The sequence below is a fragment of the Macaca fascicularis genome, chromosome 1, assembly GCF_037993035.2.
Source record: "Macaca fascicularis isolate 582-1 chromosome 1, T2T-MFA8v1.1".
In the NCBI taxonomy this organism is placed as follows: Eukaryota; Metazoa; Chordata; class Mammalia; order Primates; family Cercopithecidae; genus Macaca; species Macaca fascicularis.
In genome coordinates, this window is record NC_088375.1 from 119882375 (window position 1) to 119908029 (window position 25655).

Sequence of the window (25655 nt, forward strand, 5' to 3'; positions counted from 1 at the left end):
AATCAATTTTAGAGCATTTTTATTACTCCCAAAAGAAACCCTGTACCAATTAGCAGTTATTACTCACTTACTCTGCAAAGCATTCCCCCGGACTTAGGCATCCATTAATCTACTTTATTGTCTCTCTAGATTTGCCTGTTCTGGACATTTCTTACAAATTGAAATATGCAATGTGTGGTCTTATGTAGCTGACTTTTACCTTCATCTGTGCTGTAGCATGTATCAGTGCTTCATTCTTTTTTTAAATACTTTTTAAAAAAAATAGTCAAGTGCAGTAGTGATATGAGGAGAAAGTAAAGACTTAGATCTATAACTGACTGAACAATCTGTTGAGATAACTCACTACCTTCAAGTCAGCCAGTACTTCACTGTTTTTAGGCCTGAATAATATATTCTTTTATGGCTACACCACATTTTGTTTAACCATTCATTAGTAAATGGACACTTGAGTTGTTTCTCCTTTTTGGCTATTATGAACAGTGCTGCTATGAACACTTGTGGATAAATTTTTATGTGAACATATGTTTTCATTTCTCTTGGGTGTATACTTGAGAGTGCAGTTGCTGGGTTGTATGGTAACTTATATTTAATCTTTTGAGGATCTGCCAGCTGTTATCTGAAGTGACTTTAGCATTTTTCTTTGCTATCAGCAGTATGTATGAGGGTTCCAGTTTCTCTATAATGTTGCCAACGATCATTACCTATTTTATTATAGCTATCCTGGTGGGTGTGACATAGTATTTTATTGTGGTTTTGATTTGCATTTCTCTTGTGGCTAATGATGTTGAGCATCTTCTTTTGCACTTATTGACCATTAGTGTATCTTCTCTGATGAAATGTCTGTTTACACTTTTGTCCATTATTTAATTAGGTTATTTGACATTTTAAAGTTGCAGTTCTTTGTGATAGTCTGGATGTTCTACCCTTTTTCTTAAATTTTTTTTCTTTCTTTCTTTTTTCTTTTATTTTCTTTGTCTATCTTCTTTTTTCTTTTTTTAAAGTGACAAGGCCTCACTGTGTTGCCCAGGCTGGTCTTGAACTTCTGGGCCCTAACAGTCTTCCTGCCTCGGCCTCCCAAAGTGCTGGGATTACAGGTGTGAGCCACCATGCCCAGCCCTGGGTGCTGCACCCTTATATCTGATTTAGCCATATCTTCTATTTGTGCGTTGTCTTTTACTTTCTTTCTGGAATTATTTTCAGGACGAAAGTTTTTTTGTGTGTGGAAAAATACATGTGACAAAATTTAACCATTTTACCCATTGTTAAGTGTGTTCATTGGTTTTAGTTATATTCACAGTGTTGGCAGCACAAAGTTTTTATTTTTTATTTGTTTTTCAAGACAGGGTCTTGCTCTGTTGCCCAGGCTGGAGTGCAGTGGTGCAATCATAGCTCACTGCAGCCTCAACCTTGTGGGCTCAGGTAATCGTCCCACCCTAGCCTCCCAAGTAGCTGGGACTACAGGTGCACCACTGCACCCAGCTAATTTTTTGATTTTTATTTTTCGTAGAGGCAGGGTTTTGCTGTGTTGCCCAGGCTGGTCTCAAACTCCTGGGTTCAAGTGATCTTCTTGCGTCAGCCCCCCAAAGTGCTGGGGTTAGAGGTGTGAACCACTGCACTTGGCCAAAAAAGTTTTTAAGTTTTATGAGGTCCAATTTGTATTTTGTGCTTTTGTTTTTGGCACCATATCTGAAAAATCATTTCATAATCCACGGTCATGAAGATGTATTCTTATGTTTTCTTTTAGGAGCTTTACAGTTTTAGGTTTTAGATTCAGATTCTGTGATAAAGTTGAGTTAATTTTTGTATGTGAAATTTGTGTGTGAGGTAAAGATCTAGTTTCATTCTTTAGCACAAGGATATCCATTGTTCCTGTATCATTTAGTGAAAAGACTGCTCTTTCTTCCATTTAATTGTCTTAGCAACCTGTCTAAAATCAGTTGACTGGGTAAATGTGAGGGTGTTTTCCTGGACTTAATTTCATCCTATTGATCTGTATGTCCTTATGACAATAACAAATTGTTTTTTTTTTTCTTTTCCCCTAAACAAAAACAACAACAACAACAACAACAAAAAACAGGGTTTCACTCTGTCACCCAGGTTGTAGTTCAGTGGTGCACTCAGGGCTCACTGCAGCCTCCACCTCCAGCCTCCACCTCCTGGGCTCAGGTGATCCTCCCACCTCAGCTTCCCCAGCTGAGACTACAGATGTGTGTCTCACACCACTACAGATGTGTGGCTACACAACACCCAGCAATTTTTAAATTTTTTTGTAGAGGTGGGTTCTTGCTATGTTGCTGGGGTGGGTTCTTTTTCAAGAGAGTTTTGGCTCTTCTGGATTCCTTGAGTTTTAAAGAGACAGATTTTCCTCTGTTGCCCAGGTTGGAGAGCAGTGATGCGATCATAGCTCACTGCAGTCCTGACCTCCTGGACTCAAGCAGTTCTTTCACCTCAGCCTCCTAGTAGCTGGGACTGCAGCCACATGCCACCACGCCTGGCTAATTTTTAAATTTTTTGTAGAGATGGGTCTTGTATTGTTGCCCAGGCTGGTCTTGAACTTCTGGGCTCAAGTGATCCTCCAGCCTCAGCCTCTCAAAGTGCTGGGATTACAGGTGTGAGCCACTGTGCCTGGCCTCCATCTTCTTTGAATCTACTTATATCATTGTGTTTGAAGCTTCTTGTATTAATATATAGCATTACTGTTGGATTATGGTTTAAGTTTATCCACTCTTCTGGTCTTTCATTTAATTCACGTATTTAGGAGTATTTGAGGCATGTAGGTATATTTAAGGTAATTATTGATGTGTTATGGCTTAAATATGTTGTTGTTTTCTGTTTGTTTCCTTTGTTTCTCTTGCCTTTTGAGTTACCTGAAGTTCTTTTTAAGATTCCATCTTTATTTATGGTGCTTTTGTGTAGTTTATAGTTTTTTTGAAGTGCTTTGAATAGCTTGTAAGTGGTTGCTGTAAATATTGCAACATTTATTTGTAACTTAAAGTCCTTGTATTGACATTTTACCATTTGGAGTGAAGTATAGAAGTTTTACTTCAGTTAGGTCCCTTTACTCTTCCTAGTTTTAAATGATTATCTTTCATTTTCTGTCTGTATAGCTGACCAGATAATATATGATCTTTTTTTATAAGCTCTCACATGATTTAAGAAATCCATAAGAAGAAGTCTATTATGTTTACTCTCATTTTTATCATTCCAGTGTTCTTTTCCAAAGATTCAGGGTTTCTTCTGTTAACATTTTTTTTTCTGTTAGGACAAATTTCCTTTAACCATACATACTTTTAGGTGTATTAGTGACAAATTTTTATATATTTTTTTCATCTGAGAATATCTTTAGTTGTCCTTCATTCCTGAAGGATATTGGTTGAATATAGAATTTGCATTTCTGAGTTACTTTCTTTCAGTCTTTGAACATTTTCAGTCATTATTTGTTCAAGTAATTTTTTTTTTTTTTTTTTTTTTGAGATGGAGTCCTGCTCTGTTGCCCAGGCTGCTGTGCAGTGGTGTGATCTTGGCTCACTTCAGCCTCCATTTCCTGGGTTCAAGTGATTCTCCTGCTTCAGCCTCCCAAGTAACTGGGACTACAAGCGTACGCCACCACATCCAGCTAATTTTTGTATTTTTAGTGAAGATGGGGTTTCACTGTGTTGGCCAGGCTGGTCTCGAACTTCTGACCTCAAGTGATCTGCCTGCCTCAGCTTTCTAAAGTTGAGCCAGTTTTTTTTTTTTTTTTTTTTCTTTTTGGCCTGCATGGTTTTACATGAGAAATCCACTGTCATTTGAATAGATGTTCCTCAGCAAGTAATGTGGTCATTGTCTGCTTTCAATATTTTTTTCTTTATGTTTCAGAACTTTATGATGTATCTTGATGTGGATTTATTTGGGTTTTTCTTACTTAGCATTAACTCAGTTTTTTTTATTTGTAGGTTTATGTCTTTTATCAAATTTGGGACATTTTCAGTCATTACTTGTTCAAGGAATTTTTTTTTTTTTTTTTTTGAGATGAAGTCCTGCTCTGTTGCCCAGGCTGGTGTGCAGTGGTGTGATCTTGGCTCACTTCAGCCTCCATTTCCTGGGTTCAAGTGATTCTCCTGCTTCAACCTCCCAAGTAACTGGGACTACAAGTGTACGCCACCACATCCAGCTAATTTTTGTATTTTTAGTAAAGATGGGGTTTCACTGTGTTGGCCAGGCTGGTCTCGAACTCCTGACCTCAAGTGATCCACCTGCCTTGGCCTCCCAAAGTGCTGGGTTACAGGTGTGAGCCACTGTAACTGGCTTGTTCAAGTAATTTTTAAATTTTATGTACTCACTCCTCTCCTTCTGAAACTCTGCAACTCTGGTGACAGCATTGTTAGCTAGCTTGTTTTTTATTGTTCCACAGGTTCTTGAGACTGAGTTCTGTTTTTCTTTTCTTTCTTTTTTTTTTTTTGGTCTCTTGATTTTGCCTGAAGGTCAGTTATTCTGTTGCCTGTCGTCTTGTCTGTTGAGCCCATTTATCGAGTTTTACGTTTTTGGTTGTTGGTTTTTTTTGTTTTGTTTTATTTTTTGTTTTTTTAAGACAGGGTCTCACTGTGTTGCCCAGGCTGGAGTGCAGTGGTGTATTCTCGGTGCCACGACACCTACTAATTTTTGTATATTTTTTGGTAGAAGTGGGTTTCATCGTGTTGGTCAGGCTGGCCTTGAATTCCTGACCTTGAATTATCTGCCTATCTCCACTTCCAAAAGTATATTTTTTAATCCTATAATTTCCATTTGTCTTTTTTTCTATAACTTTCATTCCTTTTCTATTTTCCATTTATTTTAAGGACATTTGTATTGCCGTTTCTTTTTTTTTTTTTTAAGATGAGTTCTTACTCTGTCGCCTAAGCTGGAGTACAATGGCGCGATCTCAGCTCACTGCAACCTCTTCCTCCTGGGTTCAAGCAATTCTCCTGCCTCAGCCTACCAAATAGCTGAGACTACAGGCGTGTGCCACCACTCCTGGCTAGTTTTTGTATTTTTAGTAGACATGGGGTTTCACTGTGTTGGCTAGGCTGGTCTCGAACTTCTGACCTCAAGTGATCTGCCTGCCTCAGCTTTCTAAAGTGCTGGGATTACAGGTGTGAGCCACTGTGCCTGGCCTGTGTTGCTTTTTGAAGCATTTTTATAATGGTTCCTTTAAAGACTTTGTCACATGTTTCTAATATCTGGTATCTGATCATCTTGGTTTGTGCATATACTGATTGTCTTTTGTCAGTTATGATTTTTCTGGTGTCTTTTGTAAGTTATGATTTTCCTGGTGTTTGACAAATAATTTTTTGAGTATGTTGCAAATATTTTGGATATCACATTCTGAGATTTGAGATTCTATTTAACCTCCATTTTTTCCAGCAGTCTTTCTACTGAGGTGTAACATAAAGAAAGGCCAGGTAGGTGTGTATGTTCACCTTCCCCTTGGGCCTCCTGACACCACCTTGGCAAAAGTGGAGTGCTGGCTTTCTCTGCCATGTTGCAGATAGGTGAGATGAAAGTTCAATTTCTCCTTTGGTCTTTCCTGATGAAGTGGGGTACCAACTCATACCACCTTGTCACCTCTGATTTAGGGTTTAAGTTCAGTTCCACTGAGCCCTGGTGACATCAGGGAGGGAGGAAGTATAGGGCTAACTCATCCCACCTGATTGGTACCTAATAGGGGTATTTCAGCTTTCCACTTGGATTTTATCATACCAGGGAAAGGGATAGGAAGTGATGATTTGCCTGGCCTCTTACTCCCTTATTCCTTATTATTGCCAGGTGGGAGTAGAAGTAACCCCCTGCTATTCCCTACTGATATTGAGGAGTAGGAGATTTTTTTTTTTTCCAGTGGTTTTAGTTTAAAAAAAAAATGGGGGCTTCAATTAAAGTTGCCTTTATTTAAGATCCCAGCAGTGGAAATACTGAGTTCTTTTGGTCCTAACGTTTTACAGATTATAGGTGTGAAATTATGGAATCATGACTCACTAAATTCATGCTTTTAATTCCTTCTCTCTGCAAGGCAGTATTAGATTATTTCTGCTCTCAGGAGTTTGGAGTTTTGGAGACTTGAATAAACACATACTTTTTTTTTTTTTAAAGACAGAGTCTCACTCTGTCTCCCAGATGGGAGTGCAGTGGTGTGATCTCGGCTCACTGCAACCTCCGCCTCCCAGGTTCAAGTGATTTTTGTGCCTCAGCCTCCTGAGTAGGTGGGATTATAGGCGTGTGCCACCACACCTGGCTAATTTTTGTACATTTATATATATATTTTTTTGGAGGTGGAGTCTCTGTCGCCTAGGCTGGAGTGCAGTAGCACGATCTGGGCTCACTACAACCTCCACCTCTCGGGATCAAGCAATTGTCCTGCCTCAGCTTCCGAGTAGCTGGGTCTACTGGTGCACACCGCCATGCCTGGCTATTTTTTTTTTTTTTTTAATTTTTAGTAGAGACGGGGTTTCACTTTGTTGCCCAGGCTGGTTTTGAACTCCTGAGCTCAGGCAATCTGTCTGCCTCGGCCTCCCAAAGTGCTAGGATTATAGGCGTGAGCCACCACGCCCAGCCTAATTTTTGTATTTTTAATGGAGATGGGGTTTCACCATATTGACTAGGCTGGTCTCGAACTCCTGGCCTCAGGTGATTTGTCTGCCGCAGCCTCCGAAAGTGCTGGGATTACACGTGTGAGCCACCATGCCCAGCCTAAACACACATTTTTAAAGATGAAAAGGATGACCAATATAATTCTTGCAAATGAAACAATTTGCAGGTCAGAGTCTTGACGGTTAGCCAAGTTTTTTTTTTTTTTTAACCAGTTCAATTAAAAAAAAATTATTTAGAAAAAGGAAAACGTGGACATCATTAGAATTTCAAACAATATAAAAGAATATAAAATAACTCATTTAAGTCTGTAAGTTTCCAAACTATGAAATGCTGACTGTCTCATCTTTATTATAAAATTTAAAACAACACACTGACTAACAAGCTCTTAAGAGGCTCCTTGAATTTTGTCTGGCAGACCATTATTTCAAAATAAGACATCTTTGTGCAAACTCAGTTACGTACATTTTTATTTAGCACAACTGCCTCCTTAACGTCTTTTCTTGAATGACCCAGATGCATCTCAAATTTACTGTCTCTAAACTTGAACTAATTGTAGTTTCCAAACCTCCATTTACAACTGGAACAATCATCTCATTGCTCCAGTTTCCTAAACCAGAAATTTGGGCATCATTCTCATCTCCTCTTCTAATACTCCTCTACTCCTCAGTCTGTAGTTTTCTAGTAATTTTTGTCTGTGATATCTGTCTTATGTCTTTGCTAACAGGAAAATTAGAGAAGAAAAAAATACGTTTTTTTCTTCTCTCATTTCTAAAGAGTTTGTTTGAGGTTTGTATTATTTCTTCCTTGAGAGAGTTCACCATTAAAACCAACTGGGGCCGGGCACGGTGGCTCACACCTGGAATCCCAGCACTTTGAGAGGCTGAGGCAGGCGGATTGCCTGAGCTCAGGAGTTCGAAACCAGCCTGGGCAACATGGCGAAACCCCGTCTCTACTAAAAATACAAAAAATTAGCTGAACATGGTGGCACCTGTAGTCGCAGCTACTTGGGAGGCTGAGGCAGGAGAATCACTTGAACCCGGGAGGCAGAGGTTACAGTGAGACCATGCCACTGCACTCCAGCCTGGGCGACAGACGGAGACTCTGTCTTGAAAAGAAAAAAAAAAACCCAACTGGGTCTGGACTTTCTTTTTTGTAGAAGATTTTAAATTACTGATCCAATATTCAGATTCAGTTTTTTTATTTCTTCTTGAGTCAGTTTTGTTAAAAAAACATTTTTTTTTTTTTCCCCGAGATAGGGTCTTGCTTTGTAGCCCAGGCTGGAGTACAGTGGTGCGATCACAGCTCTCTGCAGCTTTCATCTCATAGGTTCAAGCAGTCCTCTTGCCTCAGCTTCCTGAGTAGCTGGGAGTACAAGTGTGCACCATTGTACCTAGCTAATTAAAAAATTATTTTTCTAGAGATGGGGTCCCACTGTGTTACCCAGGCTGGTCTCGAACACCTGAGCTCCAGTCATCCTCCTATCTCAGCCTCCCAAAGTGCTGGGATTATAGGCGTGAGCCACCATGCCTAGCTGGTAATTTGTATTTTTAAAGAATTTGACCCATTTTATTAAGTGGTCTAACTTGGCATAAGAGGTTCATAGTTATATTAGTCCATTCTGACACTGCTACAAAGACATACCTGAGACTAAGTAATTTATAAACAAGAGAGGTTTCTCTGGTTCTGCCTGCTGTACAGGCTTCTGCTTCTGGGGAGGCCTTAAGAAACTTACAGTTATGGCAGAAAGTGAAAGGGAAGTAAGCATGTCTTCACATGCCTGACAGGAGGAAGAGAGAGTGAAGGGGGAAGTGCTTCAGACTTTCAAACAACCAGATCTCGTGAGAACTCAGTTACTATAACGAGAACAGCAAAGGGGAAATCTGCCCCCATGATCTAATCACCTCCCACCAGGACCCTCCTCCAACATTGGAGATTACAATTCAACATGAGATTTGGGTGGGGACACAAATCTAAACCATATCAGTAACATTTTGGCAGGATCTCTTGTTAAGTCTTATATTTCATTTTTGGTTTTGGCACAATGTGCTCTCTTTTCTTTTTAGATCAATGTCAATCTGTCTCCTCTGTCTCCCCCCATCTCCCTCCCTGCTTGCACTTTCCCATCTGGGCAATTGTTTATCAGTTGTTTTCAAAGAACCACTTTGAGTTTCATTCCCCTTTCCTCCGTATTCATAGCTACTTAATGTTTTTATTTCATCCTACTTAATGTTTTGATTTGGTCTTCTTTTTCAAGCTTAATGAGGGGCATGTTGAGATGATTGCTTTTAGATGTTTTTTTTCGTTTCTAATACATGTCTTTAAAGCTATGAATTTCTCTCTGAGCTCATGCTGTTAAATATGGTACCTAATAGCCACATGTGACAAAATTAAGGGTAAATGAAACTGACGGTTTACTTCCTCAGTCACTGTAGTCACATTTCAGGTATTCAGTAATCATGTGTGGCTGATGGCTCCCATATTAGACAGTGCAGATATAGAACATTTTGTCATGGCAGAAAGTTTTGTTGGACTAATGCCTGTAATCCCAGCACTTTGGAAGGCGGAGGTGGGCAGATCACCTGAGGTCAGGAGTTCAAGACCAGCCTGGCCAACATGGTGAAACCCCATCTCTACTAAAAATACAAAAATATTAGCTGGGCATAGTGGTACACATCTGTAACCTCAGCTACTAGGGGGCTGAGGCAGGAGAATCACTTGAACTGGGAAGGCGGAGGTTGCAGTGAGGTACGATCACTTCATTGCACTCCAACCTGGGTGATAAGAGTGAGATTCCATCTCAAAAAAAAAAAAAAAAAAAAAAATTTAGGCACTCTTTCAGCTGTATCCCATGGGGAGGAAAAAAACAAAACAAAACAAAAAATATATGTGTAGTATTTTATTTTATTTTATTTTATTTTATTTTATTTGAGACAGAGTCTCACTCTGTTGCCTAGGCTGGAGTGCGGTGGTGCAATCTCAGCTCACTGCAACCTCTGCCACCCAGGTTCAAGCGATTCTTCTGGCTCAGCCTCCCGAGCAGCCGGCATTACAGGCGCCTGCCACCACACCCAACTAATTTTTATAGTTTTAGTAGAGACGGGGTTTCATCATCTTGGCCAGGCTGGTCTTGAACCCCTGACCTTGTGATCCACCCCCCTCAGCCTCCCAAAGTGCTAGGATTACAGGTGTGAGCCACCACACCTGGCCTATAGTTTTATTTTTATTTTATTTTTTTTTGAGACGGAGTCTCGCTCTGTCGCCCAGGCTGGAGTGCAGTGGCCAGATCTCAGCTCACTGCAAGCTCCGCCTCCCGGGTTCACGCCATTCTCCTGCCTCAGCCTCCCGAGTATCCGGGACTACAGGCACCTGCCACCGCGCCCGGCTAGTTTTTTGTATATTTTTAGTAGAGACGGGGTTTCACCATGTTAGCCAGGATGGTCTCGATCTCCTGACCTTGTGATCCGCCCGTCTCGGCCTCCCAAAGTGCAGGGATTACAGGCTTGAGCCACCACGCCCGGCCCTGGCCTATAGTTTTAATTTTGTGTTTGGTTCATATACATTTATAATTGTTACATGTATGTGATGTATTGATTCTTTAACATATAAAATGCTTCATTTTATGTCGTAATATGCTTTGAGAATCTTTTTTTCTTCTTTCTTTCTTTTTTGGAGACAGAGCCTCACTCTGCTGCCCAGGCTGGAGTGAAGTGGTACGATCTTGGCTCACTGCGACGTCCGTCTCCTGGAGTTCAAACTGTTCTCCTGTCTCAGCCTCCTGAGTAGCTGGGATTACAGGCATGCGCCACCACACCTGGCTGATTTTTGCATTTTTAGTAGAGACAGGGTTTCACCATGTTGGCCAGACTGGTCTCGAACTCCTGATCTCAGGTGATCCACCAAGAATCTTTTTTTTTCTGATGTTAACGTGACTACTCCAGCTGTCTTATGGCAACTGCTTTCATGATTTATCTTCTTTCCTTTTACTTTAACTCTGTTTATATCTTTGAATCTAAAAATGTTTCTTTCAGAGGATACACAGTCGGTTTTGCTTTTTATTCAGTTTGACAGTCTCTTCATTGGAGTGTTTTCAGTGATATAGTTGGATTTAGGTATGCCATTTTGCTAATTGTTTTCTGTGTGTCATGTCATTTTTGTTCTTTTCCTTCTTCACTGAGACTTTTGTGTTAACCAATATTTTTAGTGTACCTTAACATTTTCTTTGATTTAATTTTTGTTTTAGTTGTAACTCTTGCAATTATGGTATATCTTTAACACCACAATTCACTTCAGGGCAATACTGCCTTCATTTTGTTAAAATATAGCAACTTTGTTCCACTGTAGCTCCATTTCTATCTTTTGTACTGTTATTGTCATAATTGTTAACATTTATGTAGTCTGGTTTTATTTCCTGTCATCCTGACAGACTTCTTTTAGAAATTTTTGTGGTACAAATATGCAAAGTGTGACATTCTCTCAAATTTTGTTTACCTGTGGCTGTCTTTATTTATTTATTTATTTATTTATTTATTTATTTATTTATTTATTTATTTTGAGACGGAGTCTTGCTCTGTCACCCAGGCTGGAGTGCAGTGGCCGGATCTCAGCTCACTGCAAGCTCCGCCTCCCGGGTTTACGCCGTTCTCCTGCCTCAGCCTCCCGAGTAGCTGGGACTACAGGCGCCCGCCACCTCGCCCAGCTAGTTTTTTTGTATTTTTTAGTAGAGACGGGGTTTCACCGTGTTAGCCGGGATCGTCTCTCGATCTCCTGGCCTCGTGATCCGCCCGTCTCGGCCTCCCAAAGTGCTGGGATTACAGGCTTGAGCCACCGCGCCCGGCCTCTTTATTTTGCCTTCATTTTTGTTGTATATACAATTCTTGGTTTATAATCTGTACTTTGAATATGTCATTTTATTGCTTCCTGGCCTCCATATTTTTAATGAAAAGTCAGATGTTGATGGTATTGGTTCCCTTGATGAATTGTTTTTCTCCTGGTTTTCAGCAGTTTGACTGTGATGTATTCAGTTTGATTCATTTTGTGTTTGTTTGTGGTTCTCTCCCCTTTTTGAACTGCAGATTAATGTATTATCATCAGGTTTTGACATTTTCCACCATTATTTCTTAAAACATTTTTCTATTTCTGTGCTCTTATCTCCTGTAACTTTTATTACATTTATGTTGGGAAGTTGACATTGTTCTACTGGTTTCTGAGGATCTGTTCTTTTCTTGTTAGTCTTTTTTCCTCTCTGATTTTTTTGATTGGATTGAAATTAAATTTTAATTTATCCATCTAGAAGTTCACTTAAGTCTTTTTTTTTTTTTTTTTTTTTTTTTGAGATAGAGTTTCACTCTTGTTTTCCAGGCTGGAGTACAATGGTGCAACTTTGGCTCACCTGTAACCTCTGCCTCCCGGATTCCAGCAATTCTCCTGCCTCAGCCTCTGGAGTAGCTGGGATTACAGGTGCCCACCACCACGCCTGGCTAATTTTTTGTATTTTTAGTAGAGGTGGAGTTTCACATGTTGGCCAGGCTGGTCTCGAACTCCTGACCTCAGGCGATCCACCTACCTTGGCTTCCCAAAGTGCTGGGATTACAGGAGTGAACCACCATACCCGGCCTTAAGTGTATTATTGAAGCCGAGATATGTAGTGAATTTTTTATTTTGCATGTACTTTTAATCTGTGTGACATTCTTTCAAATTTTGTTTTTTGGTTTTATAGTTCGCTCTTGAGACTTCTTATTTGTTGAAGCTTTGCCATAGTATTTTATTATTTGAACACTGGTTCCTTTTTATTCTTTGAAAATATTTATAGTAGCTACTTTGAAGTCTTTGTTTTTATTCTCACTTGGCCTTTAGTTTTTTTTAGGGCTTTCTTGTGTCTCCATTTAGTATGTGCAGTGTCCCAATTAGCCATATCTGTATAGAGAGTTGATCTTAGCCCTTCTGTGACTCTCTAATTTAAAGTTTCTTTGTATTAATGTGGTTAGTCTGCTGCTTGCTCTGTGACCCCAACCCAGGTATAGCAAAACCTGTTCTTTACAGACAGATACTAGTTTAAAGCTGGCAGATCTCATGTTTTCGCATTCACCTCTCACCCTAGTTGATTCTGCCATGTATTACAGCAAAGTTGCTGTTCAGCCCAATTGTAGTAAAACTACTGATTTTTCAGACCAGACTTGTGGAGAGAATGGAAATCCTCAAGAAAGAGGGCCCTCAAGCAAGAGGGCCAGTGCCTTTCATTGCTTTTACCTGAAACTTTAGCAGTCTTTGTAGAGTAAGTGTGTCTCATTTTGCATGACAGTAGTTGATTCCCGTGGTCTGAATTAGTTGTTTGCCTTTTTTTCTTTTTGACAGTTTTGTACAGTTTTATACTTTTGTCTTTGAAGAGAGGATTTGCTTTCCATTGTGCCATTATTGAAAGTGGGGCAGCTATTAATTTTTTCTTTTGTACCTTCATTTTGTTGTAAACTTACTTTTAAATTTCAGTAGTCTTAAAAAGTAAGTGACATCTCAGGTATTCTGCGTTTTCTAGAACTGCTATGTCCTGTACCATAGCAACTAGTCACTGGTGGTGATTTAATTTTTAGTTATCTAAAATGAAATTTTAAAATTTAGTTGGTTGGTTCCACCAGCCATTTTCCAAGTGCTCAGTGGCCAGTGTTGTATTGAGTACTGCATTGAACAGTGCACATACAGCACTTATCCATTATTGCAGAAAATTCTGTTACACAGTAGTGCTCTAAAATCTTTGAGACAAATAGTAACTTATAATAGCTTATATTTTCTGAGTACTTATGTGTGTCACGTTTTATATGTATAAACATGTGGTCTTCCCAACAACCTTTGAGGTAGGTACTATTATCCCTGTTTTGCAAATGGGAAACTAAGAGTCAAAGATTAAGGAATTAATACAAAGATTAAGGAATTAACAGCTTTGAAGGGGTTGAGATTTAAATCTGTGTAGTCTGGCTGCAGAATCTGTGCCATTAATAATTTTGTATATTGCCTCTTTGATAAATGATGCCTGATTTCTGACTTGAAATAGAGAAGCTTTTTTTTTTTTTTTTTTTTTTAAGGTTTTGGTAGCTTTAAATGCTGTTTAATATTTTGGTAAATGATTCTTTTCGTATTTAAGTTGTTTGCTTCTCTTTTTTAGTGTTCTTACTAAAAATGTCTGAATTTTATCATATGCCACTTTAACATCTGTTTATATAACCATATGGTTATCTCCTTCAGTTGTTTTGATATGATTATTTTGTTAAATTTCTTTCCGTTGAATAATCCTTGAATTCCTGGTAAACCTTATTGATCATAATTTTTTTTGACAGATTGACAGAATGTTTGCTAATATTTCATTTAGAAATGTAGAGTCAGTATGCTAGAGTGGTCTGCAGTTTTCTTCTTTTGCATTGTCTTTAGTAGGTTTTAACAGTAAATCAATGTTGGGCTATATAAAATGAATTCGGATTTTCACTCTTTTGTTCTAGATTGGTTCTAATAATAATGGAATGCTGGTTTGTTCTTTAAGCATTACTCTCCTGTATAACTGTCTGGATTTTGTATTTTTTTTAAAACGGCAACTTCTAATCTTTGTATGCTAATATGTCTATTCAAGTTTAATTCTTGTTTTGCTTTTGATGAATCATATTTTACTAGAAAATTGTCCATTTTTGCTAGATTTTAATATTGCTTGCTTTAGAATTACGTGGAATATTTTCTGATACAGGCTTAGTAATCTTTTAAAATTTTTTTGCTTTCTCCATTTTCATTCTGACTTCTCTATGTTTTTTTCTTCTTCATTATACTCCTAAAGATTTATTTTACTTTTTTCTTAAAAAATTATTTTTAGGTTATCAGTTTTGTTTTCAGTAATGCGTATATTTCAGCTTTTATATTTAATTCTGTTCTCATACTTTTTTTTTTTTTATTTGTCAAGGAAAGAACTAAGTTTTATTAGTTGTATTTTTAAACATTTAAGGCTACAGATAGAAATAATAGAGTTGAGTATGAACTGTCTCCGCTGCATTTTTTTCTAGATAGCTTGTAATTTTAGTTTGGATTTCCAGCTGGAATCCATTTTTATTTTGGGTTGTGTGTAGTGATGTTTTTATTCACTTTCACTTTGTAAAGTTTTAAACTTTTACAGGATGGACTATAAAATTCAGTATCTTTTTAATTGAGAGGTTTTTTTTTCTTCTTATTTGTTTTTGGTAGCTGAATACAAGATCAAATTTTGTAAATATTTCACAGACATACCCAAAAATGTATTTATTCTATTCCAGGAATATATAATAAATAGCTCTTAAATTGTATCATCCATTCTTTTATGTTTTGGTTTTTTATACCTCATGTGAAAACTGTACTTCTATGTTTGCATAATCTCCTTTATTTTAATAATTTTTCCTTATTGTTGTTTGAGACAGAGCCTCTCTCTGTCACCCTGGCTGGAGTGCAGTGGTGTGAACATGGCTTACTGCAGTCTCCACCTCCTGGGCTCAAGCAATCCTGCCTCAGCCTTCCACGTAGCTGGGACCACTGATGCACACCTACATGCTGAGCTAGTTTTTAAAGTTTTTCTAGAGATGGGGTCTTGCTTTGTTGCCTAGGCTGGATCCTTTTATATATTTAGTTGCTTTTGTTTATAGATTTCTTTTGAAATTATTTTCATGTGGTTTTTTCTTGGTCATACTAAGTGACATTCTCTTTTGCTTTGTTAAACGTTTATTTTTTTTGGTTTTTTTTTTTTTGAGATGGAGTCTCGCTGTGTCGCCCAGGCTGGAGTGCAGTTGCACTGTCTTGGCTCACTGCAAGCCCTGCCACCGGGTTCACGCCATTCTCCTGCCTCAGCTTACCGAGTAGCTGGGACTACAGGCACCCGCCACCACGCCCAGCTAATTTTTTTTTGTATTTTTAGTAGAGACTGCGTTTCTCCATGTTAGCCAGGATGGTCTCGATCTCCTGACCTCATGATCTGCCCACCTTGGCCTCCCAAAGTGCTGGAGTTACAGGCGTGGGCCACCGTGCCCAGCCTAAGACTTATCCTTTATTACTGTTTTTTTAGCAATTTGATTATGTTGTGCTTTGCATGGTTTTATTTAGAAGTGCTATCTTCAGGGATTATTGTGGTTCTTACATCTTTGGCTTACAGTTTTTATTAAAGTTGGAAAACTTGATCATTAGTTCTTAAAATATATTTCTGATTGTTTTTATTTCTTCTGGGAATTCAGTTACACATATATTAGACCACTTGATAATTGTCCCACAGGTAGTGAGCCTCTCTTTTGTTTTGAGGGAGGGGCATATTTTGTTTATCTTCATGTTCATTTTTGTTTGTCTCCCTTCAGTTTTGCCAGATTTTTCTTCATGTATTTTGAAGCTGTCTTGTTAGATACACATATGTATATATAACTATATTTTCCTGAGGATGGATGTCTTTATTATTATACAAATTTTGCTCTCGTCTCTAATGATTATTTTTGTGTAAGGGTCTATTTTATCTGATATTAGAATAGGCACTCCTGCCTTTTTTTTTTTTTTTTTTTTTTGAGATGGAGTTTTCTCTCCTTTTGCCCAGGCTGGAGTACAGTGGTGGGATCTCGGCTCACCACAACCTCCACCTCCTGGTTCGAGCGATTCTCCTGCCTCAGCCTCCTGAGTAGCTGGGATTATAGGCATGCGCCACCACACCCAGCTAATTTTTTTTATTTTTAGTAGAGATGCGGTTTCTCCATGTTGTTCAGGCTGGTCTTGAACTCCCTACCTCAGGTGATCTGCCCGCCTTGGCCTCCCAAAGTGCTGGGATTACAGGCATGAGCCACTGCCTCTGGCCTTTTTTTTTTTTTTTCAAATAGAGACAAGGTCTTGCTCAGTTTCCCAGGCTACAGTAGAGTGGCATGATCCTAGCTCACTGCAGCCTTGAACTCCTGGGCTCAAGCAGTCCTCCTGCTTCAGCCTCTTAAGTAGCTGGGCCTGCAGGCAAATACCACCACATCTGGCTTAATTTTTTTTTTTATTTGTAGAAATGGCTGGCTATGTCACCCAGGCTGGTTTTGAACTCCTGGCCTCAAGTGATCCTCCCACCTCAGCCCAGAGTGCTGGGATTAGAGGTGGGAGCCACCACACGGAGACTCCAGCTCTTACATAATTACTGTTTCCGTGATTTGACTTTCTGTCTTTTTTCTTTCATCCTGTATGTGTCTTTGATTTACGGTGTGTTTCCGCGGCACAGTGATGTATGCCTGTAATCCCAGCACTTTGGGAGGTTGAAGCGGAAGGATTGCTTGAGGCCAGGAGATTGAGACCCGCCTGGGTAACATAGTGAGACCCTACACAAATTTTAAGCAAATTAATCGAGTATGATGGTGTATGCCTATAGTCCTAACTACTTGGGAGGATGAGGCAGGAGGACTGCGTAAGCCCAGGAGATTGAGGCTGCAGTGAGCTATGATTGTGCCGCTGCACTTCAGCCTGGGCTACAGAGCCTATATCTGGAAAAAATAAAGTGTGTCTCTGGTAAACAGTATATAGTTAATTTTATCTGCTTTTTGTTTTCGTTGGGGTGCTTAATTCATTCTCATTTACTATTGTTATTGATATGGTTAGATCTATGTTGATTGTTTTGCTCTTTGTTTTCTGTATAGCTCATGTATTTATTGTTGTTCATTGGTTCCTCCTTATGTTAGATATGAGTTCTAAATTTCTCTTCAAAGAATCAATATGTCAGTATGTTCAATTCTTTGCCTTCTACTTTTAAACTTCCTTGTAAAGCAATCTTTTTCGATCATGTTCTCCACCCTGACTCATTCCAGTTACCTGCTCCACCCTGACTCATTCTGATTACCTGCTCCGCCTTGACTCATTCTCTACCCTGATTCATTCCGATTTCCTGCTCTGCCATAACCATTTTTCCTGCCAAACCACTCACTCCATCACTCTCTTTAAATTAGCCAATTGGAATTAGTTTAGCTTTTGTGGTCTAACCCTAGCCAATAGGGGAACGACACAGCAGCAGGGGCCATGTGCATCAGGAATAAGAACACCTTCCCCTCCCTTGTCCAGGTGTGCACTCACCATTGCTCCATCAGTGATGGCGCACCCTTCTATAGCAGTAAATCACTTTGCTTAGAAGAAAAAAAGAAAATTTCGTATTCGAGTGCTATTTATTTTGCGGCACCGAAACTTTATTTTTAACACTTATTTGCCTTCTTTTGCGTTATATACATGTTTTCTGGTGTATAATTTTAACTCCTTCATTGATGTTTTCTCTATGATTTTTGAGTTAATTTCTTAGTGATTACAGTATGCATATTAATTTATCACATTCTACTTCAAATTACTATTAACTTGACTTCAATAAAACCCAGAACCTTTGCTCCAGTGTGGCTCTCTTCCTTCCCCCCCGCCCTTGTGTAATTGTTATGTATGTTACATCTATGTGTTATAAACTCAGCAATACTGTGCTGGAGTTACAGTTCTATATACTTTTATTGTTTTTGAAGAAGTTAAGAGAAGAAAGGAAAAATATATTTATAGAGTTTCTTATATTAGCCTGCATTTATTTACCATTTCTAGTACTCTTTAATTGCTGTGGATTCCTGTTATGGTTTGGTGGCATGTCCTTGTTCTGTCTAGTATACCTCCATTCCCTCTCCTGTTCTTTCTGCTATTATTGTCTGAAGCAACTTTCTTTTAAATAAGGAAAGTGAAAAAGTAGGTTTGTATGTGTTAGACATTTACCTATATGGTTAGCCTTATAAGTGTGCTTTCTTTATAGGCATTTGATATGATCTTTGATGTCACTTCTTTTAAATCTGGAGAACTTTCATTAGGGTTTTTTGTAAGGCAGGTTGACTAGCAATAAATTCTCCCAGTTTGTGTTTATCTGAATATGTCTTTATTTAATTTTCATTTTTGCAGGTTAGTTTTGATGGATATAGAATTCTTGGTTGGCAATGTTTTCTTTGTTTTATTTTTTCTTTCATTTTTAATTGGTTTCCACTTAGGCCAAGTTACCAAAGTTCTCAAATTGATATAGGCAGAATTTTAAAAACTACTTTGAATTATGTCATTCTACTTGTTAAATATGAGTTCTAAATTTTGCTTTGAAGAATCAATATGTCAGTATGTTCAATTCTTTGCCTTCTACTTTTAAACTTCCTCGTAAAACAACTTTTTTCAGTCACCTGCTCCACCCTGACTCATTCCAATCACCTGCTCCACCCTAACTCATTCTGATTACCTGCTCCACCCTGACTCATTCCAATCACCTGTTCCACCCTGACTCATTCCAATCACCTGTTCCACCCTGACTCATTCCGATTACCTGCTCCACCCTGACTCATTCCGATTACCTGCTCCGCCCTAACTCATTCTCCATCCTGACTCATTCCGATTTCCTGCTCTGCCATAACCATTTTTCCTGCCAAACCACTCACCCCGTCACTCTCTTTAAATTAGCCAATCAGAATTAGTTTAGCCTTTGCAGTCTAACCCTAGCCAGTAGGGGAACGACACAGCATTAGGGGCCACCTGCATCAGGAATAAGAACACCTTCCTCTCCCTTGTCCAGGTGTGCACTCACCATTGCTCCATCTGTGAGGGCGCACCCTTCTATAAAAGTAAATTGCCTCGCTGAGGAAAAAATAATTTTGTTTGTTTGTTTGTTTTTGAGACGGAATCTCGCTCTGTCACCCAGACTAGAGTGCAGTGGCCTGATCTCGGCTCACTGCAGGCTCCGCCTCCCGGGTTCCTGCCATTCTCCTGCCTCAGCCTCCCGAGTAGCTGGGACTACAGGCGCCTGCCACCTCGCCCGACTAATTTTTTGTATTGTTAGTAGAGATTGGGTTTCACCCTGTTAGCTGGGATGGTCTCGATCTCCTGACCTCATGATTCGCCCTCCTCAGCCTCCCAAAAAAATAAAAAGAAATTTTATATTCGAATGCTATGTCTTTTGCGGCACCAAAACTTCATTTATAACACACTGCCTTCGGAATATTTTTTTTTGTTGTTTCTGCTCAACTCATTGTTAATCATATTGTTCCCATGTATGTCATGAGTTATTTTTCTCCTACTCTTTTCAAAATTTTCTTGTCTTTGACTTTTAACAGTTTAGTTGTAACCATGTATATCTTTAAAGTTCATGCTTGTGAATTTTTATAAGAGCCACAAAGGCCGAATATTTTCCTCTGTGTTTTGTTTTTGTTTTTGTTTTTCATTTTTAAGACAGGCTCTCACTGTGTGCCCCAGTGGCCCAATCACTGCTCACTGCAGCTTGACCTCCCAGCCTCAGGTGATCCTCCCACCTTAGCCTCCTGAGTATCTGGGATTACAGGCAGGCGCCACCATGCCTGGCTAATTTTTATTTTTGTAGAGATAGGGTCTCACCATGTTGCCCAGGCTGGTCTCAAACTCCTAGACTAAAAGCAAGCTGCCCACTTCTGGCTTCCAAAGTGTTGGGATTACAGGCCTGAGCCACAGCACCTGGCCACCTCTGTATTTTGTTTTCAATTACTTTATTATGAAATGAGATATACTGTTATAATATTTTGTATTTTGATAATTCTTAAAAATTCCACTTGAAAAATGTTCTGCTTGAACCACGATATTGTTACTTAATTAGCAATTATTTCACTTTGGGAAACTGGTCATTTTAAAAATTTTATTTCTTAGAATTATTTGGATTATGCTCATAGATGTTGTCAGTAAAATATTTAATTTTTGGAATTTAAGAAAATTGCAGCCAGGTTACATGATTAATGTGAACATAGGAAAACAAAATACTTTTATGTTTCTAAGTTTAAAAATTTTATTCATATGTTCAGTGTTTGGGATGCGTAAGTGTTCACATTTTAGGAAGGCAAGATGGTACTTAAGTTTCCAGCATGGTCTGTGGTCGTACCCTATAATCAAATGCCTTAATATTTCTGCATCAGTATTTACACTAAATAGGGTAACTAAAGATATATATAGCTTTATGCCAGTTCAGGTCAGGTTTTTTTCACTAATGTGTTTCACTAATGTGTTTTTTTTCACTAAATGTGTTTTGTATCTAAACATACCATAATTTTCTGTATTTCAAAAACTGGGTAAGAAAATGTGAGCTTGATAACCATTAAACTTTTTATAAAATAACATGTTTTCCATTTTTGTTTTGCTTTTAGTTTGTGGCTACTATCCTGCATAAATTGCATAATTTGTTTTGACAATTTGTGGACTTTGTCCTTCATTGTTACACAGTATTCCCATTAGTCCTATTTAATGCTTTTAAAACTTTTACTTAGGTTTATCTAATGCTAATATTCTTTTTGTTTTTTTGTTTGTTTTGCCTTTTCGTTTTGTTTTGTTATTTGCATTTGCTGCTGTATAGCTGTTTATCCTTTTTCAGTCCTTTTCTTTTTTTCATGTTTCACATGAAACATTATGTCTAAGTTTCATTAGTAACAGACTACTAATTTGCTTCTTAGGATTGCCATTCTTCAGGTCTTCTAATTTTTTTAATGTGGAAATTGTGTTTATTTAAATCTAGCAGGGCACTTTTTTTTTTTTTTTGAGACGGAATCTCGCTCTGTCGCCCAGGCTGGAGTGCAGTGGCATGATCTTGGCTCACTGCAATCTCTGCCTCCTGGGTTCAAGTGGTTCTCCTGCCTCAGCCTCCCAACTAGCTGGGATTACAGGTGTGTGCCACCACGCCCAGCTAATTTTTGTATTTTTAGTAGAGACGAGATTTCACCTTATTGGCCAGGATGGTCTTGATCTCTTGACTTCGTGATCTGTCCACCTCGGCTTTCCAAAGTGCTGGGATTACAGGTGGGAGCCACTGTGCCCAGTCTGCTTTTCTTTCTTATCATTCATATGCTCACTGGACTGTCACTTTTAATTTCCTTCAAGAACTTTCCAGGCCGGGCACAGTGGCTCATTCCTGTAGTCACAACAGTTTGAGAGGCCTATGTGTGAATATTGCTTGGGCCCAGGAGTTCTAGAACAGCCTGGACAACAATATGAGACCCTGTCTTTACAAAAAAAAAAATCAAAAAAGTAGCTGGGTATGGTGGCATGAGCCTGTGGTCCCCGCTACATGGGAGGCTGAGGTAGGAATTACTTGAGCCCAGGAAGTTGAAGCTTTAGCGAGCAGTGTTCATGCCATTGCACTCCAGCCTGGGTGATAGAGCAAGACCCTGTCTCAAACAAAACAGAACAAAAACTTTTCCTTTGCATTCACAACTAGGCTAACTGGCACAAGAGACCTAGCATTTGCTTGTTGTGGCTTTTGACATGCCTTCTCACTAAGGTTAATAATTTCTAGTTTTTTAAAATTTAATGTGGGAGATATTTGACTTGTTGTTATTGTCGTTGTTATTGACCAAGTCCTGCTGAATCGAGTCTTCCTTTCAGTTGGACACTTTGAGGCCATTGTAGGGTTATTAATTGGCCTAATTTCAATATTGTTGGGTCTCAGGCAGTAGGGGGGCCTGAGAGAGGGAGAGAGACAGGGAATGGCCAATCAGTGAAGCAGTCAGAATACATTTATTGATTAAGTTTGCTGTTTTTGTTGGGCGCAGTTTGTGGGGCCTCAAAACAATTACAGTAGTAACATGTAAGATCAGAAATCACAGGTCACCATAATAGACAAATAATAATTTATAAGTTAGGAATATTGCAAAAATTAACAAAATATAACAGAAAGACGCACAGTGAGCACACATTGTAGGAAAAATGGTGTCTACTAATTTGGTTAATGCAGGGTTGCCAAAAACCTTCAATTTGTGAAAACTCAGTGTCTGCGAAGCGGTATAAAGCTAAATGCAGTAAAACAAGGTATTCCTGTATATCTTCAAGAATATAAGAAGCCCTAAGAATACCAACAAGCTTTATGATAATAGATATTAGTTATTATATTAGTTTATTATAACAGATATTAGTGTTCTTCGTATATGATTGTAGGTGCATATATGTAGCCATATATGACTATGACTATGACTTCACCTTAAGCCAGCGTCATTCTTAAGTGATAAAATTAACTTTGGAAATACTTACTGACATTATCTAAATATGTGTTACTCTATGATACTATTTTATAGGATTTAAGCCATTTTTATTATAAATTATTTTAGTTACTTTCTGTTATCATATCTCCAAGTTTTCCCTGTATAAAGCAGCATTCTTTATTCTCCCGTTATTGACAGGTCATTTTGTCTCTTTTCTTCATTGCCAAGTTTTTTGTAAGAATGGGCAGCATATTCAGCATTTCACATCTTCAGCTCCCCATACTCATGCTAATGTCTGTCTGCCACTACCTCCATTGCTATAAAATTTCTTTAGTAAAGATCAGTGACCTGTTGCTCCAGAACGTAGTTATTATTTTTTGCCATCATTCCTTTCAGCAAATACATATTGCTTTCTAGGTCCCTGTTTTTTAAATTTAATTTTCTTGCACTGTTATAAGAACTAATTTATCTTACAGATGCCAATGAACAATTTTGAAAAACACCTCCTTACCCCATATCACATCTCTCTGAGGGAGAGAGAGAGAAGAGGCAGTGATTATGTCAACAGTTTGAACAGCGGCATCTTGCAAGAATTTCAGACCAACCGACCACTCATCAAAGAATTTGGCAGTTTTTAAATCTTGGTTTTTAATACAACAGTGTATCCATTCTGAAGACAAACCTGTCCCGCCACATCTCCACAACACACATTGTAAAACCAGTGATTAGCAAATTAGTTAACTTTGGCACAGAGCGGTGCTTGCTTGCCCGTGACAGCCTGGAAACTGGTTTTGTACTTGCAACAGAATATCAACAATAAGTTGCTCACTGTAAGAAGCAGAGTTGAGTCTCCTTCTGTAGGTTTGTGCCGGATGATCAGCATGTATGAAGAGTAAAGTATTCCTGATATATCTTCTGAATACTTTTTCTGTTTCTGTGGGAATCTTATTTGATTACAAGTTGGTTATTACCATCTGTAGAACCACTGGTACCCAATTCAGCCAACAAAATTGCAAGATGTTTGGGCTGATGATGTAATAGTTTACAGATATCTGTAAAGTTGACAAAATAAGTTTTCTTGGTTCCTACTCAAATGACCTGTGGAGGTTTGAAGACAAATTTCCTTTTCAGCAACCATATCTGGATTATTTTCCCTCATGGTGTTGAACACTCGCTTCAATAGCTCCTTATGTGTATCTGAGACTGCCCTAGCAGGGCCTGAATGATTACTGAATGAGATACCGTCGTCTTTTTTGCTATCTTCATCTTCTGGAATTTTGTCTTTCTCTCGTATTTCATCCTTATCTGGGAACTTGACATTCTTCTTTTTCTTTTTATTGCCAAGCGTAATATTAAGGTCATACTCGGGTTCAGCTGGTTCTTGAACATCTTTTCAATCTTAAGATCCTTTACACCTTCTTCAGCTTCATCAATATCAAATATCTTTTTTGGTTTTTTTCTTTTTTTTTCTTTTGATTAAAGAACTTCAAGTCATCTGGGTCATCAGAAGCAGCTTTTTCCCTACTGTTCTCTTCATCAGCTTCCAATTCTTTGTCCCCAGTTGGCTCTGGCTCCACTTGTTTTGTTTCTTAAGGGCTGGTTTTCCTCTGTTTGGGTATCCCCTTCCTCCTCTAACTAAAGGATGCTGCTGCTGATTTTTCTTCTTGCTCATAGTAGGATCAAAAAATCATCTCATCCCCAGACATGGCTGCAGCTCGAATGGGCTAGGCACAGACAGGAAGTCAGACAGATCGGCCCCAGGCCCCAGCAGCAGCACTGCTCCTGCTGTTACCTCTCCCACCACTCCACTCTCTAGGCCCTTATTAATGTGTGCACATAGGGTGGGAATGGAGATGAGTAAGAGATAGGTGCATGGTGGAGAGAGGAACTAGGCTTAGACAGGGTTATACTTCTCCAGTTTGAGGCTTTTGGCACCACTTGTTTCCCTCCAGTTTCTTTTTCCCATTCTTTGGATAATTCATTCCAGTCTTTCACCACTTAACTTACAGGACTCTCTCTTATCATTTGGACTGGGCTCTGACTTAAGTAATGCGATGCTGTAGGTATAAATTCTCTCAACTCCCATCTCTACCTGAAAATATATCTGTAATTTTTCATTATTTTCTGAGGGAAAGGAGAGTGGTGTTGATGACCGAAGCTTTGGAGTGACTGCTTGAGAGTATTGGAAAGAGAAGCTAGGGCTAAATGAGAAGATTATTAGGTCATGCTGAGAGTCAGCTGACTTTAAGCACATTATATAATTTTAAGAGTAAATTGGTACAGTGGTAACAAGTTAATCATAAATGGTTAATGGAAAGTAGTTGACCCCGTTTGACTCGTGTTTGTTTCAGTTATACAGACAGGTATGTATTTGTGTCCTGGCCTTTGATGTAAAGTGTACTTCTTGTGGTTTGCAGTTGAAAATGTTTGAAAGCTGTCTCCTAAATTTGAGAGCTCTTTTTCTTCTGCTTGACTTGTAAATATTGGTGTACCAAGGGTTATTGTCCTTGATAATATTCTTCCTCAGCAGTCATAACTGCACTTCACATTTGAGTTATTTACATGCTGGTGGCTCCCTCCATGCCCTTCAGCTCCAGAAATATGTTAGTTAAACACCATTTATCCAAAACTTACTTATTATATTTCTGGCTGAAAATCTATGCATTACCCACACCAGGAACTTGGGAATCATCTAGAATTTCTAATTTATTAACTCATTGTAACTCTTAGTACTCTTTCATCATACAGTCATTTATTAAGTCCAATTGATACTCTGATTTATCCTCTACATTTCCTTTAATACTGCCTTAGTTTAGTCTCTTTTGTTACTAATAGACTAGCGTTTTAATTAGAGAAATAGTTTAGCATAGTTCTTAAGAGCATGAGCCGTAGACACAGACATGTTAGTTTTAGATCTTGGCATTTACATCACCACATGAACTTCATAATGTTTCTTGAGCTCTCCGAACCTCAAGTTTTTCACCTTTAATGTGGGGATAGTAATAGAACCTACTTTACAGGGCTGCTATGAGAACTAAATACACTTACACGTATAAACTTCTTAAAGAGTTA

General features: G+C 38.7%; 1 protein-coding gene and 1 pseudogene across 6 annotated transcripts in view; one reads left to right on the top strand and one right to left on the bottom strand.

The window, feature by feature from the left end:
- Positions 1-25655, top strand: part of TRIM33 (tripartite motif containing 33) — a 121756-nt gene that overhangs the window by 19872 nt on the left and 76229 nt on the right. The window lies entirely within an intron of this gene.
- On the bottom strand, positions 23317-24319 carry LOC107126680 (eukaryotic translation initiation factor 2 subunit 2 pseudogene; annotated as a pseudogene).